Source organism: Salmo salar, chromosome ssa27 (assembly GCF_905237065.1).
Source record: "Salmo salar chromosome ssa27, Ssal_v3.1, whole genome shotgun sequence".
Taxonomy (NCBI): Eukaryota; Metazoa; Chordata; class Actinopteri; order Salmoniformes; family Salmonidae; genus Salmo; species Salmo salar.
In genome coordinates this window covers 19,658,417-19,671,703 of record NC_059468.1, presented here as the reverse complement: position 1 = coordinate 19,671,703, position 13,287 = coordinate 19,658,417, and the positions used below count along the sequence as shown (strand labels likewise).

The 13,287-nt window shown below is 42.6% G+C and overlaps 1 long non-coding RNA gene across 1 annotated transcript; it reads left to right on the top strand.

Moving 5' to 3' along the window:
* The first annotated feature begins 11,478 nt into the window (after window positions 1-11,478).
* LOC106588631 (uncharacterized) lies at window positions 11,479-12,471 on the top strand. The gene is made up of 3 exons (XR_001324679.2): window positions 11,479-11,695; window positions 12,031-12,091; window positions 12,277-12,471. It is a non-coding gene; the product is annotated as an uncharacterized lncRNA (long non-coding RNA).
* Window positions 12,472-13,287: the final 816 nt, after the last annotated feature.

The following is a 13,287-nucleotide window of genomic DNA, read 5'->3' as shown; positions in this document are numbered from 1 at the left end:
GTTTTTCTCTACAAATTAAACACAGCTTTTGTGTGAGTGGAACATCTTATCATAATAATTTGCATTTTACATTGAAACCAACCAAAACCATCCAGATGTGTCATGCCTAATTAATATGGATATATGCAAATGTAAATACCTATGTTATGCCTCAACAGAATATGCTGTACATACAGTACAGTCTTTATGTATTTTTCTTAGCAGCAGAGACAGTGTGGGAGGGAGTTGTAGGCTACTCCAGATGCCTGTGGTGGGTGGGTGAAATGCAGCAGCAGGAGAAGAGTGAGGGGAAGAGGAAGGTTTGGAGACTTCTCCATGGTCACTTACAACTTGGCACACACTGGTTGAATCAACGTTATTTCCACATCATTTCAATTAAATTATGTTGAAACAACGTGGAATTGACATCTGTGCCCAGTGGGTAATACCATCACAACAGGTCAGCAAGAGACTCGTCTCTCTCTCTCTCTCTCTCTCTCTCTCTCTCTCTCTCTCTCTCTCTCTCTCTCTCTCTCTCTCTCTCTCTCTCTCTCTCTCTCTCTCTCTCTCTCTCTAGCTCTAGCTCTAGTTATGCTCTGTCGCTGTACCTCTCTCACTCCTTCACTACACAGACTTCCATACTTCCCTGGAAACCAGCATGAAGAACAAAGTGCATGAGAGGAGGGAAATGATGAGGAAACAGAAGAGAGAGAGTGGATAGGCATGCAGGCATCAGAGCCTTGGCTCTCACTAGCCAAACTACTGTAAGGCCAATGCAACAGATGGAGGCTCATAGCAGAATAATGTAAACTATGAAACAGGAGTGAAACTTTTCAGGTAATTAAGATGTAGTAGCTATTTGAAGAGTTTCTACATCCATCTAAACATTACTTAGGCAGTTCTTTGGCTCCAAAGGTGCAGCACTCGACTAAAACGTCTGTAAAATATGCAGACTTTTCTCAGTCACAACGTTGCTCTCTTTTCCTGTGCAAGCATTTGACTCAGATAGTCAGACAAATTACCATATATCTGAATGATGTATATCCCAGATCAGGACACTGTCCTCTTTAGAAAGTTATGAACATAATCAAACTACTTTAGCTGCAGGCACTCCATTTTTCCGATTTGAAAATGTTCCAGAGTCCCTAGAGCTTTAATCTCCTGATGGAAAGCAATCAGCATTTACAGTACTTTAGAAAGCCTGTCACACACAGAACAACTCACACTCACACTCACACACACACACATACACACGCACAGACACACACACACACACACACACACACACACACACACACACACACACACACACACACACACACACACACACACACACAAGCACTGCTTAGGGGAAGATATGGACAAATGCTACTCGTCTTAGAAATCATTTGCATTGAGCCACAAATGCAATTAAGCATTGTTCCATTAATGTTGTTTTATTTCACAACATCAATTTTCCAATCAGTACGGGTTGCCTGAGAAAGTTAGTCGATAAAACAAAGGATGGAATCAGGTCCTTCCCTCGGGAGAAAGAAAAGCGTACCGTGTCATTATGAACAGTAAGCAAATGTTAGGGTCATAATAAGCAACAAGACAATCTAACGATTGGATTTTTAGAGCGTTACGTGTCGCTAGGAACTATGTTAGAAGCTGTGTGTGTGTATGTGTGTGTGTGTGTGTGTGTGTGTGTGTGTGTGTGTGTGTGTGTGTGTGTGTGTGTGTGTGTGTGTGTGTGTGTGTGTGTGTGTGTGTGTGTGTGTGTGTGTGTGTGTGTGTGTGTGTGTGTGTCAGAACAACTTCACATCAAGGTTGTTTGGACTTAGAAACCGATTACAGACAATGTGACATTAAATCACAGGAATCAAGTGATTTTCACACATGTATAATGTACATTTTCATACATCACCTGCATCATCCTATGACTTGGAAGATAAGACTTTATACCTACTCTTTGACCTTTGGTAGTATCAGACTGGACTAAGATTTTAGGAGTGTTGGATTCTGAGAACATGAAATACACTTATTCATGTCACTGAGGGAGAGAGGGTAAAGTATGACGTTTGTATTATATATAGCGATCACATGTGGCAGGCATTGATAAGATCAGGTCAAGGTCACGTTAAGGGAGAAAGAAAGGTTTATGGCCCGTATCACTAGTGTCCTGCCTAGCAGTGAAGACACAATGTTTGTACAGATGTGTAGGAGGAGACAGCCTAGGAGTAAGGGTTAAATATTAGTGCTTGTGTGAAAATGTTTTTGTCTAATGCAGCTGTATTGACCCTCTGGGAAGAGTAAACTTGGTTAAGCTTTCATAGTGTCCGTAGAGTTTTATACTCTGAGAATTAGAGCCTAACAGGAGCAAGAGACCCACATCTCTCCTTCCTTTATGTGAAATGTAAGAGCAGGATATTTATTTATTTAAATTCACACACTCACACTTCACTTCCATGGGTGTAATTGCAGTACACAATGGTACTTTAAGCTGTGCGGTTTCTCATCAGTGCAAAGTAATTACACAGGGCCCCAGGGGGGGCCAATAAAAACACATGCAGAGCGGAGAATGAACCCTGCACTAGCAGGTGATGGAGACTGGCTGCATCAGGATTATTAAACAGGAGACCAAGCCGCAGCATTGTGGATCAGAATACTGATCATATCACCTACCCTCTCAGCTCAGTTCAGCTCCTCTCCTCTCAGTTCGAGCAGGCTCTGTTTCAGCTTTCAGCTCTCAGCTCAGCTCCTCTCCTCTCAGTTCGAGCAGGCTCTGTTTCAGCTTTCAGCTCTCAGCTCAGCTCCTCTCCTCTCAGTTCGACCAGGCTCTGTTTCAGCTTTCAGCTCAGCTCCTCTCAGGTCAAGCAGGCTCTGTTTCAGCTTTCAGCTCCTCTCCTCTCAGGTCGAGCAGGCTCTGTTTCAGCTTTCAGCTCTCAGCTCAGCTCAGCTCCTCTCCTCTCAGTTCGACCAGGCTCTGTTTCAACTCTCTCAGTTCAGCTCCTCTCCTCTCTCCGTTCGACCAGGCTCTGTTTCTTAGGATCTGGAGAGGGAGAGAGAGGTTTGTCAGCTTGTTGACCTATGTGAGAGGTTATAAGGGGGTATGTATGGTATGCACTACATTGGCCTAAACGAGCCAAGGGCTTCAGTCAAGTAAGTCATCTCCCTCGGGGTAATTCTTTTGGGTGCCCAATAATATTTAGCTAGCAATGTAAAGTGGGTTTTATTGCAAGGTATTCCTGCTTGAGCTTCAATATGGAGGAGATGCTGTTTTGATCAGTTCAGTAATCCAAGAGTTATGGGGTCATGGGGTTAAGCTCTACCCATCCACACCCTGCCAAGTCTAGAACAACAAGATACTATCTGAGGACAGAGGAGCAGTGACAGTATGAAATCAATAGAAAGGAGAGAACGGAAAAGGAGTAGGGAGGAAATTATGATTGATGTTGATGAGAGTGGGAGACATAGACAGCTCTGGCATCACTCTCACAGTTCAGTCTAACCCTGCTGTCTCAGACAGAGATAAGGGGAAGGAGATAGGGTCAGCATGACAGGCAGGGTGAAGGTCACACACGCAGATTTGAGAAAGATAAGGAGGAGATAGGGCCGCAATGCAGGGTAATAACCCAACCCCCAATCTCTCGTAGATCAGACCAGACTGTGTAAAAACAAGAACGCTCCTGTCTCCCTGAAGGATAATAGAACCTCTGTCCATCTCTCTTCCTCACTCCCTCCCTCGCTCTGCCTCTCTCTCCCTTTCTCCTTCCCTCCCTCCATTCATGAGAATTGCAACTGTAAGGATTGAATGTAGGTAATTGTATTTGTGGTGTATGAAACTGTAGTGTTGATTAAGTAGTTTGTAGTTTATTACATTTTCATTGATCATTTCAAATTTGTTGTATTGTTGTCCTCACTGCACCATTGTATTTGAAACCCTGGTCTCAATGGGTTGCCCGGAATAAATAACCTTTTTTTTTTTTAAAGGCAGCGATTAGTCCCTAAAACACAGCGCAATGAACAACCGGCAGTCAATCACTAGATCCACATAGGTGCGATGTGGGCAAGCTTTTGGTTGATGGAAGTTCACACGTCTGTCCTGCTCCGTCCCTTGTTCTCTCACTTCTTACCTCCCCTCCTTCTCCTCCCTCCATCCATCTCCCTCCCTTGCTCTTTTACTTCCCTCCCTCCATCCCTATCCCTCTTTCTCTCCTCTGGTACCTACCCACCCTATCTCCTTCCTTCCCTCCCTCTCTCCTTCCCTCCAAAAAGGCAAGTCACACCTGCTGGCTGAGGTAGCTGTGTCCCCTATCGCTGACAACATGGCTGGCACAGAGTGGGTGGCAGGGTGACACACACACACAGTAGACATGGCTGTCACAGAGGGGGTGACAGGGTGGTGCAAGTGGCTTTGCCTGCTGCCATGGTGGTATCTGTCCTCTTCTACAAACCACAACACACACACGCACGCACACACGCACACACACACACACACACACACACACACACACACACACACACACACACACACACACACACACACACACACACACACACACACACACACACACACACACACACACACACACACACACACAGCCCTGCCATCACAGTGACTCTTCAACAGTGCTCTGGCAGTTATGCCAACAAGGTCGCTCTGCATGGTCTCGCCCTCTAAAGTACCCTCGTCTTCACAATACTGAGTCCACTCAGAGGATGAAGAGAGGATATCTCATACAGACCCTCTCTTTTAGATTCATTCTTGGTTGCTTCATATAATCTTTGAAAAATATTAATACTCTGATGACAGTGACTGAACTAAAAAGAGTCATGTGTATCGTGTTTGAACTTGATCATTGTGGAAGGTGCCCATTTACGCCACAAAGGCTTTTTCATTTGTCCTAATTTGAGAAGCACCATGGAATGTTTCTGAAATATGAGGTACTATCATCCATTCCTTTGGCTTAAAATCATTTACAATCATTTTCCTGCTTGCATCCTCTGAGAGGAACAGATTGTGGAAAGTGTCACCTAACTGTGAGCTGTGTTTGACACCCAGCCAGGTTAAGCTTTAAAACATGAAGATTAATTTGACTAAAACGTGCAGTAAGTTGGATTTAAAGTAGAGTAGATGATCTTACAGCAAAAAAATGCTAATGATCCTTTGAATATGTAATTGCCTAACTCCCCATTTTCTTTGCTGAGCTTACAAACATATACCACATATTATTCAGCATACTTTATGCCTTCCTTACAGTATAATCTCTAAAAGTCTAAGCCATGGGGGAGGATAAAATATTGAATTTGGCTTTTGCTACTGTAGCCCATAGAATGCATTGAATAACACATTCTTATTAAATGGCAAAACAGACAATCAAAAATCGATGCGATTTAAGTGTCTTTCCTTCATCTAGGGCAGTGGTTCCCAAACTTTTTATAGTCCCGTACCACTTCAAACATTCAACCTCCAGCTGCATACCCCCTCTAGCACCAGGGTCAAAGCACTCTCAAATGTTGTTTTTTGCCATCATTGTAAGCCTGCCACACATACTATTCAATACATTTATTAAACATAAGAATGAGTGTGAGTTTCTGTCACAACCCAGCTCGTGGGAAGTGACAAAGATCTCTTATAGGACCAGGGCACAAATAATAATAATGATAATAATAATTTTGCTCTTTATTTAGCCATCTTACCTATAAAACTTTATTTGTTCACCGAAAATGGTGAATAACTCACCACAGGTTAATGAGAAGGGTGTGCTTGAACGGATGCACATAACTCTGCAATGTTGGGTTGTATTGGACAGAGTCTCAGTCTTAAATCATTTTCCACACACAGTCTGTGTCTGTATTTCGTTTCATGCTAGTGAAGGCCAAGAATCCACTCTGACATAGGTATGTGGTTGCAAAGGTCATCAGTGTCTTAACAGCTTGATTTGCCAAGGCAGGATACTCTGCGCGCAGCCCAATCCAGAAATCTGCCAGTGGCTTATGATTAAATTCAAATTTCACAGAACCGCTTGTTGCAATTTCAATGAGGCTCTCTTGTTCAGATATAGGTCAGTGGACTGGAGGCAAGGCATTTTTTTTAAACATTTTTACATTTTAGTCATTTAGCAGACGCTCTTATCCAGAGCGACTTACAGTAGTGAATGCATACATTTCATACATTTTTTTCCCGTACTGGGAAAGGGATGAAAGGGATAATAAATCCAGTTGTTTGTGTCATCCATTTCGGGCAATTACCTGCGTAATTGCACACCCAACTCACTCAGGTGCTTCGTTATATCACATTTGACATTGTCCGTAAACTTGAGTTAATTTGCACACAAAAAATCATACAATGATGGAACGACCTGTGTGTTGTCCTTGTTAATGCAGACAGAGAAGAGCTCCAACTTCCTAATCATAGCCTCAGTTTTGTCCCGCACCTTGAATATAGTTGCAGAGAGTCCCTGTAATCCTAGATTCAGATCATTCAGGTAAGAAAAAACATCACCCAGATTGGCCAGTTATGTGAGGAACTCGTCATCATGCAAGCGGTCAGACAAGTGAAACTTTATGGTCAGTAAAGAAAACTTTAAGCTTGTCTCTCAATTCAAAAAACGTGTCAATACTTTGCCTCTTGATAACCAGCGAACTTCTGTATGTTGTAAAAGCGTTACATGGCCACTGCCCATATCATTGCATAATGCGGAAAATACACGAGAGTTCAGGGGCCTTGCTTTAACAAAGTTACCCATTTTCACTGTAGTGTCCAAAACGTCTTTCAAGTTGTCAGGCATTCCCTTGGCAGCAAGAGCCTCTCTGTGGATGCTGCAGTGTACCCAAGTGGCATCGGGAGCAACTGCGATACCACTCCGCTATGTCTCCCTGTCATAGCTTTTGTGCCATCGGTACAGATACCAACATGAGCAGCAGCTACGTTTGGCGACATACGGACCGTTAGTGGGATTCCCGCGAGTGTAACGGTTAATGTGATTGGATGTTCATTATTTGACTAGGCTACCTGCATTTGACATTGTGTTGTTATTTCGCTGAACACTAGATGGTTGATTTTTATTTTTGGCAGTGAAACGAGGCTATTCAGGTGAGAAAAAAAACCTCACCCAAATGTATAGCCCCATTGGAAAATATAAATGGACTGTTTGAAAATGTGAAGATACATTATTTTTTTTAAATAATAATAATAATATATATATATATATTTAAAAATGTGATATATATATATATCGCATTTTTAAATGTGACTCACATTTTTATTTGGCGTACCCTCGACGGCATTTCGCATACCCCAGTTTGGGAATACCTGATCTAGTGGATATAAGAAAGCTAAGGAAAACATTTTTGTTTTTTGGACACATATTTAACAACTTCCTCTATACTTCCATTCGTTTTTTTAAACCGGTACCGGTTACTTTCAGACGAGTTCCATGAAACCTTGTGGGGGTTGTAGAGCAAAGCAGAGAACAACATTGTGTTCGTGAGAATATCCCCTTTCCACAGTGGGGTCACATCAGTTTGTGGTCCAAACGGTTTGGATGCAATAAACAGAAGTTGGCACATCGACAGTACCGACTTTGAGACGAGTCCAGTGGGTCTTGTGGGGGGCTTTTTTTCAACCTGTAACGGTTATCTTCAAACGGGTCCCGTGACACTTGTGGGGGTCACAATGTGGTCTTAGAGTGGTCTTATTATTTTGTAAGCCAAACCATTCGGACGCAAGCTACAGATGTTTTCGCCAGAGGACCGATTTTCGATAAGTCTCATGGTCTGACAAACACCGCTGTTGCTCAGCCACTTCCCACCGCAGATGCAAAGGCCGACACGGGCGGATGTGATGGATTGAGATGCAGTCCATGCAGATATCTCTAGTTTAAACTGATGAATTTTGATGGGGATTTTCTTATTATGTTACATAGATTGACGACTCTTAAGGAATAATATGTAATTTACTGTACATACATGACATTGAGATATTTATAAGGTGTCTCATGAATATATTCCTCTCAGTCACAGTGTGGTGAGTTTGAAAAGCACGATACTGTTTTAATGATAAGTGTTTGATGGGATTTTTGTTTGCATTGATGTCAGAGTGGTTAGAGGGACAATAGAGCCCTGAGTACCAGACCTTTAGCCACCTGATGGTCGATAGCGAGTTGGATTCTACCAACCCATGTAAAGAGTGGATAAAAGGAGATTACCATGGCTCAACGGTCACATGGAATTTTACTGTGGTCATGACTGCTGGTGTGGCGGTAATACCTCAACAGCCCTAGCTATGGGTCTATATTTGTTCCAACACCCTCCTTAGTCTTACCCCATCAAAACCCCAAATATAAGCTTGTCTTACTCCATTGTTTGTGAACAATGTAATTGAACACTGTATACCTTCAAAACATGGTTAAAACAATCATTTTGATCTCATGGATGGTCAGTCCTTGCTTGCACACACACGCACACGCATACACCTACAGCAGGCCTACTTCCGTTATGTAAATAAATAAACAAAGTAACTTAAATGTATTCATTGCCTACCTGTACTCATGGTCCTCAATGTTGAATAACAAATGATGAAGAATCGTAACGGGGTACTAGAAACCTACCTGTTTAACATTAATTACTTTTGTCACTAGTGTGGTTTGACTAAACACATATTTCACTTCCTTGACATGAATGTTTTAACATTTGAAATTACTGACACGTGAGAATTCTGCACTTAATTGATTCAACACATTCACACTTTGCGTAAGTCATCATATTTTGCTGTGTTTCATGATTACATTTACATTTTACATTTTAGGCATTTAGCAGACGCTCTTATCCAGAGCGACTTACAGTAGTGAATGCATACATTTCATACATTTTTCCCCCCGTCTTCTCTGTTCCCGCCACACTCGCCACCACGTCTGTGATTGATTTCAGGTGTGTACAGTGCTGGTTATTCCCCTGTCCCTCACACTTCTCTTCCTACATAATGATCTCTATTCAGTTCTCTGGTAACGCTGTCTGATACCGGGTGTCTGTCCGCTGGCAAGGGGGGGGGCACAACGTTTTGACACGAGGTGGGGGGGCCCCCCCAACGAAATCTCGCTTAGGGCCCCCAAAAGGATACAGGCGGCGATGCTTGTGTCTGATTGTCTCCCATCAAACACACAAGCAAAGCATTACATGACATGATCACAACACAGAGGTTTAGCTACATACATTGCAGTCAGCATGGACAACATAAGCTAGGTAACTGATACCTGTGTGTCTTTTCAGCAGCTCCCAGGTTCTTTATCAAGCCATTGAAGATCCTGTCATGAGGTTTTTTATTTAACTTTTATTTATTCAAGGGAACCCATTGAGATCAGCATCTAATTTACAAGTGTGCCTTGAGGACAACAATACAACAAATTCTAAATGGTTAATAAAAATAAAAGAAACTACAAATGACAGAATCAACACTACAGCTTCAAACACAGGCAACAACAGCACCTGAGGGGACGTGATGTGTCGATCTCACCTGTGTCAGTGAGTTAAAGAGGTGTGTGTGTGTGTGTGTGTGTGTGTGTGTGTGTGTGTGTGTGTGTGTGTGTGTGTGTGTGTGTGTGTGCGTGCGTGCGTGCGTGCGTGCGTGCGTGCGTGCGTGCGTGCGTGCAGTTTATGTAAAACAAAACAAAGATAGGTTGTTGAGGTCACCATCGTCAGTTCTGTGAATCAACACGACTTTAGGTGAGAGCTTGAAGCAGACACCAAAAGATCTGACATTAGGTGGAATGAGCTGGAGAAGCCCAGAGCAGAGTACTATGGAAAGCTGTCATTGATGGTCTATGCTCCTAAAGATAGAAAGTGAGTCATCATTATTTCACCACCAGAGAGCAGTACAGGTTTATTTCATTGCAGGTTGTGGAGCTTGAGGCTAGGATCGCTTCTACATTGTACTGCATTAATAGACAGCAGTGTCTGGCACACAGACACACACCCACACACACACTGTTAATCTCCATGTCTCTCTCTGTCACCCCCACTGCTTTGCAGGGTTTAATCCGCCCTGTCATGGGATGTATCCATGAAGGGCGTGGGGCTTGTCTCTATGCATTGCTATCATGGTACCTGGGCCCTGTTGGTTATTATATGGGATGTCTTCCTTATTCTGAACTGTCAGAGTGTTTGAGGGCTGGGCAGGGGAGAGGATGTGGTGTCATGTAGGCAAGAGGAGCTAGCTTGGTCCCAGACCTGTTAAGTGCCGTCTAGCCATAGGAGATGGCTATACAGCAGAAACAAATCTGGGACCAGGCTAGAGGAGCCAGACATCATTTACTTTACTGAATGATCCGCTTGGGGAAATGTTTCTTGTTTGGCACAGCACAGATCTTTCCAACCTAGGACTTAACAGAGACAGCCGGTATCAGACAGCGTTACCAGAGAACTAAATAGAGATCATTATGTAGGAAGAGAAGTGCGAGAGACAGAACACTGTACCAGCACTGTAAACGCCTGAAATCAATCATGAAACACAGCAAAATATGATGACATACGCAAAGTGTGAATGTGTTGAATCAATTAAGTGCAGAATTCTCACATGTCAGTAATTCAAAATGTTAAAACACTCAAGTCAAGGAAGTGAAATATGTGTTCAGTCAAACCACACTAGTGACAAAATAATTCATGTGTGACTGACGTACGAACACGCAAACGAATGTACGGACGTAGACAGATCCACAGTCGCCTCCCCGATTTCATTTTGGGGGACAACAAAGCGTTCTCCCGCCACTTTATTTGGTAAACAGCTGAGGAATGTAGCAGGATACATTTAACCACTTAAATACATATATGCAAGGACTCACATATGGACCCAAGGACTTGACCGTCCATGACATCAACATGATCGTTTTAACCATGTTTAGCAGCTATACAGTGTTCAATTATATTGTTCACAAACAATGAAGTAAAACAAGCCTTATTTGGGGTTTTGATGGGGTAAGACCGTTGCTCATGAGGCATTTATAAGTTACATTCTTCAAGTATCAACGGCCATCTACAGGCAGTACAATGTGTGTTTTGTGAGTAAGTGTGTTTGTGTTATTTAATGTTTAATCCCCTGAAAAGGGCATTTTCTTCTTCACTAGTTCCCACCCAAGTATCTCCTCCATGTCTCGGCTAGACAGTACAGCAGGGGTTAGAGTTTAGACGAGGAAGTGGTTGAGGTCATGTGTTACTAAAAGGCTAAAAGGTCAGGTGAAGTCAAGCTTCATTTTACTGTATCTTCCAATGTCTGTAGTTGTGGTCCTGTACAAAATAGAAAGCAATGTAGCTGTCACACCCTGACCATAGAAATCCTTTTTATTCTCTATTTTGGTTAGGCTAGGAGGGTGTTTCTATCTAGGTGTTTTATTTCTATGTTGGCCTGGTATGGTTCCCAATCAGAGGCAGCTGTTTATCGTTGTCTCTGATTGGGGATCATATTTAGGCAGCCATTTCCCCACTGTTTTGTGAGATCTTGTTTTGAGTTAGTGCATGTAGCACCGCTGATGTTATGGTTAGTTGTTTGTTTCCTTTTGTAAGTTTCACTAAGTAAAATATGTGGAACTCAGAGCATGCTGCGCCTTAGTCCGTCTCGCCACACATCTGTGACAGTAGCAATGTAATACCCATCTTCGTTCAAAGTACAGCATAGACAATCAGTGACGTTATTCTGCCTTCCGGAATAGGGAAGTCACATTTCTGTGAGCAAACCAACAAGGTATCTATTTTTTTTAGTCTCATCTATCTCTACTATTTACATAGTAGACTGCTTGGGGTTCAAAGGTTTATTAAAAAATGAAAGCACTGTGGTCAACTGAACATGCAAATGATTCATGTGGTGGCTATGTCACAAATGACTTAATGAATGCGACATCAATAAACCAGGACAATACTCAGCAGTAGGCCTCAAAACCTCGTAGTTTCTTGGTGCTGCACACAATGTCAGAGTGAATGCGGAAGATGCCATTGTATATCTGCCGGCGAAAGGATACTTACATATGTCTGTGTTTGATGACATACTGAAATATCTTGCAACTTTTGTGTTGATTCTAGTTACAGAAAATGGAGAAGATCCTGCTAGTGCTGGTACTAATCTCCAGAGTGTCTCTCACAGGTAAGGCTGTTTTTGTTTGTCAGAATAGTGCTTTTCTGTTGTGGAGGCAAAGTTTGTGGCCCCATTATTTGGATAGTCACCTATATACAGTATGGCCTATAGATACAAACTATTAACTGCAACTCTGACATATACCAACTTGCCTCTCTGCTTGTTTTGTCATTGGGATTTACCTGTTGCTGCAGTCTTGCAATGGAAAGCAACAGTTGGTCGGGAGGGCAAACTGAGATGACCATGGGATTAAGAATGTTGACATCATCCGGTGGGAATCGCAGCTGGCCTGCTGGGACAGGGGCACATCAAACATGGAACCACGTTACAATATAACAGACAGAGGGGACACCCTGATCACCAACAATGTCACCAAGGAGGATGCAAGGGAGAGCTACAGGTGGAAGGTGAGGCTGCATGGGTTTCTTCCAGCTCTTGACTCTACAGCCCTTTTGACCTTAGTGGGCATTTCTCTTCATGCATTTAAAAAATAAATAGTGGAAAACCTATGCTTTTAAATGCAGAGGGGCAAGATGCATTATCAAAGCTTTAGCAAGTAAAATAGTCTGGTAAATAACACGACTGACTAATGTAATTACCATGATCTTAAAATGTAGTTCTTATTAATACTGACATTCAAGTCATACACGTTTTAAGATGCCCGACTACTTAACTCAGACCGCACAGTTCGTGGTCTCTCTTCACTGGTATGATTCTGACTCTCTTGTCTACACTAGGTTATGGTTATATACATCTAAGCTACAATTGGGAGATGCCACAAATAACTATTATAAAGACTATGATAATATATAGCTAAAACAAAATTATTGTACGTACTGACTCTCTGCTTCTTTGACCCCCAGGTTGTTTGATGGGAGCCCTGCTATGGTCACTGCTGCAGCCATTCATACATTAAAAACACCTTCCTAATATTGAGTTGCACCTCTTTTGCCCTCAGAACAGCCTCAATTCTTCGGGCATGGACTCTACAAGGTGTCGAAAGTGTTCCACAGGTATGCTGTCCCATGTTGACTCCAATGCTTCTCAGTTGTGCCAAGTTGGCTGGATGTCCTTTGGGTGGTGGACCATTATTGATACACATGGGAACTGTTAAGTGTGAACAACCCAGCAGCGTTGCAGTTCTTGACACACTCAAACCAATGTGCCTGGCACTTACCATTCTCTGTTCAAAGGCATTTACATTT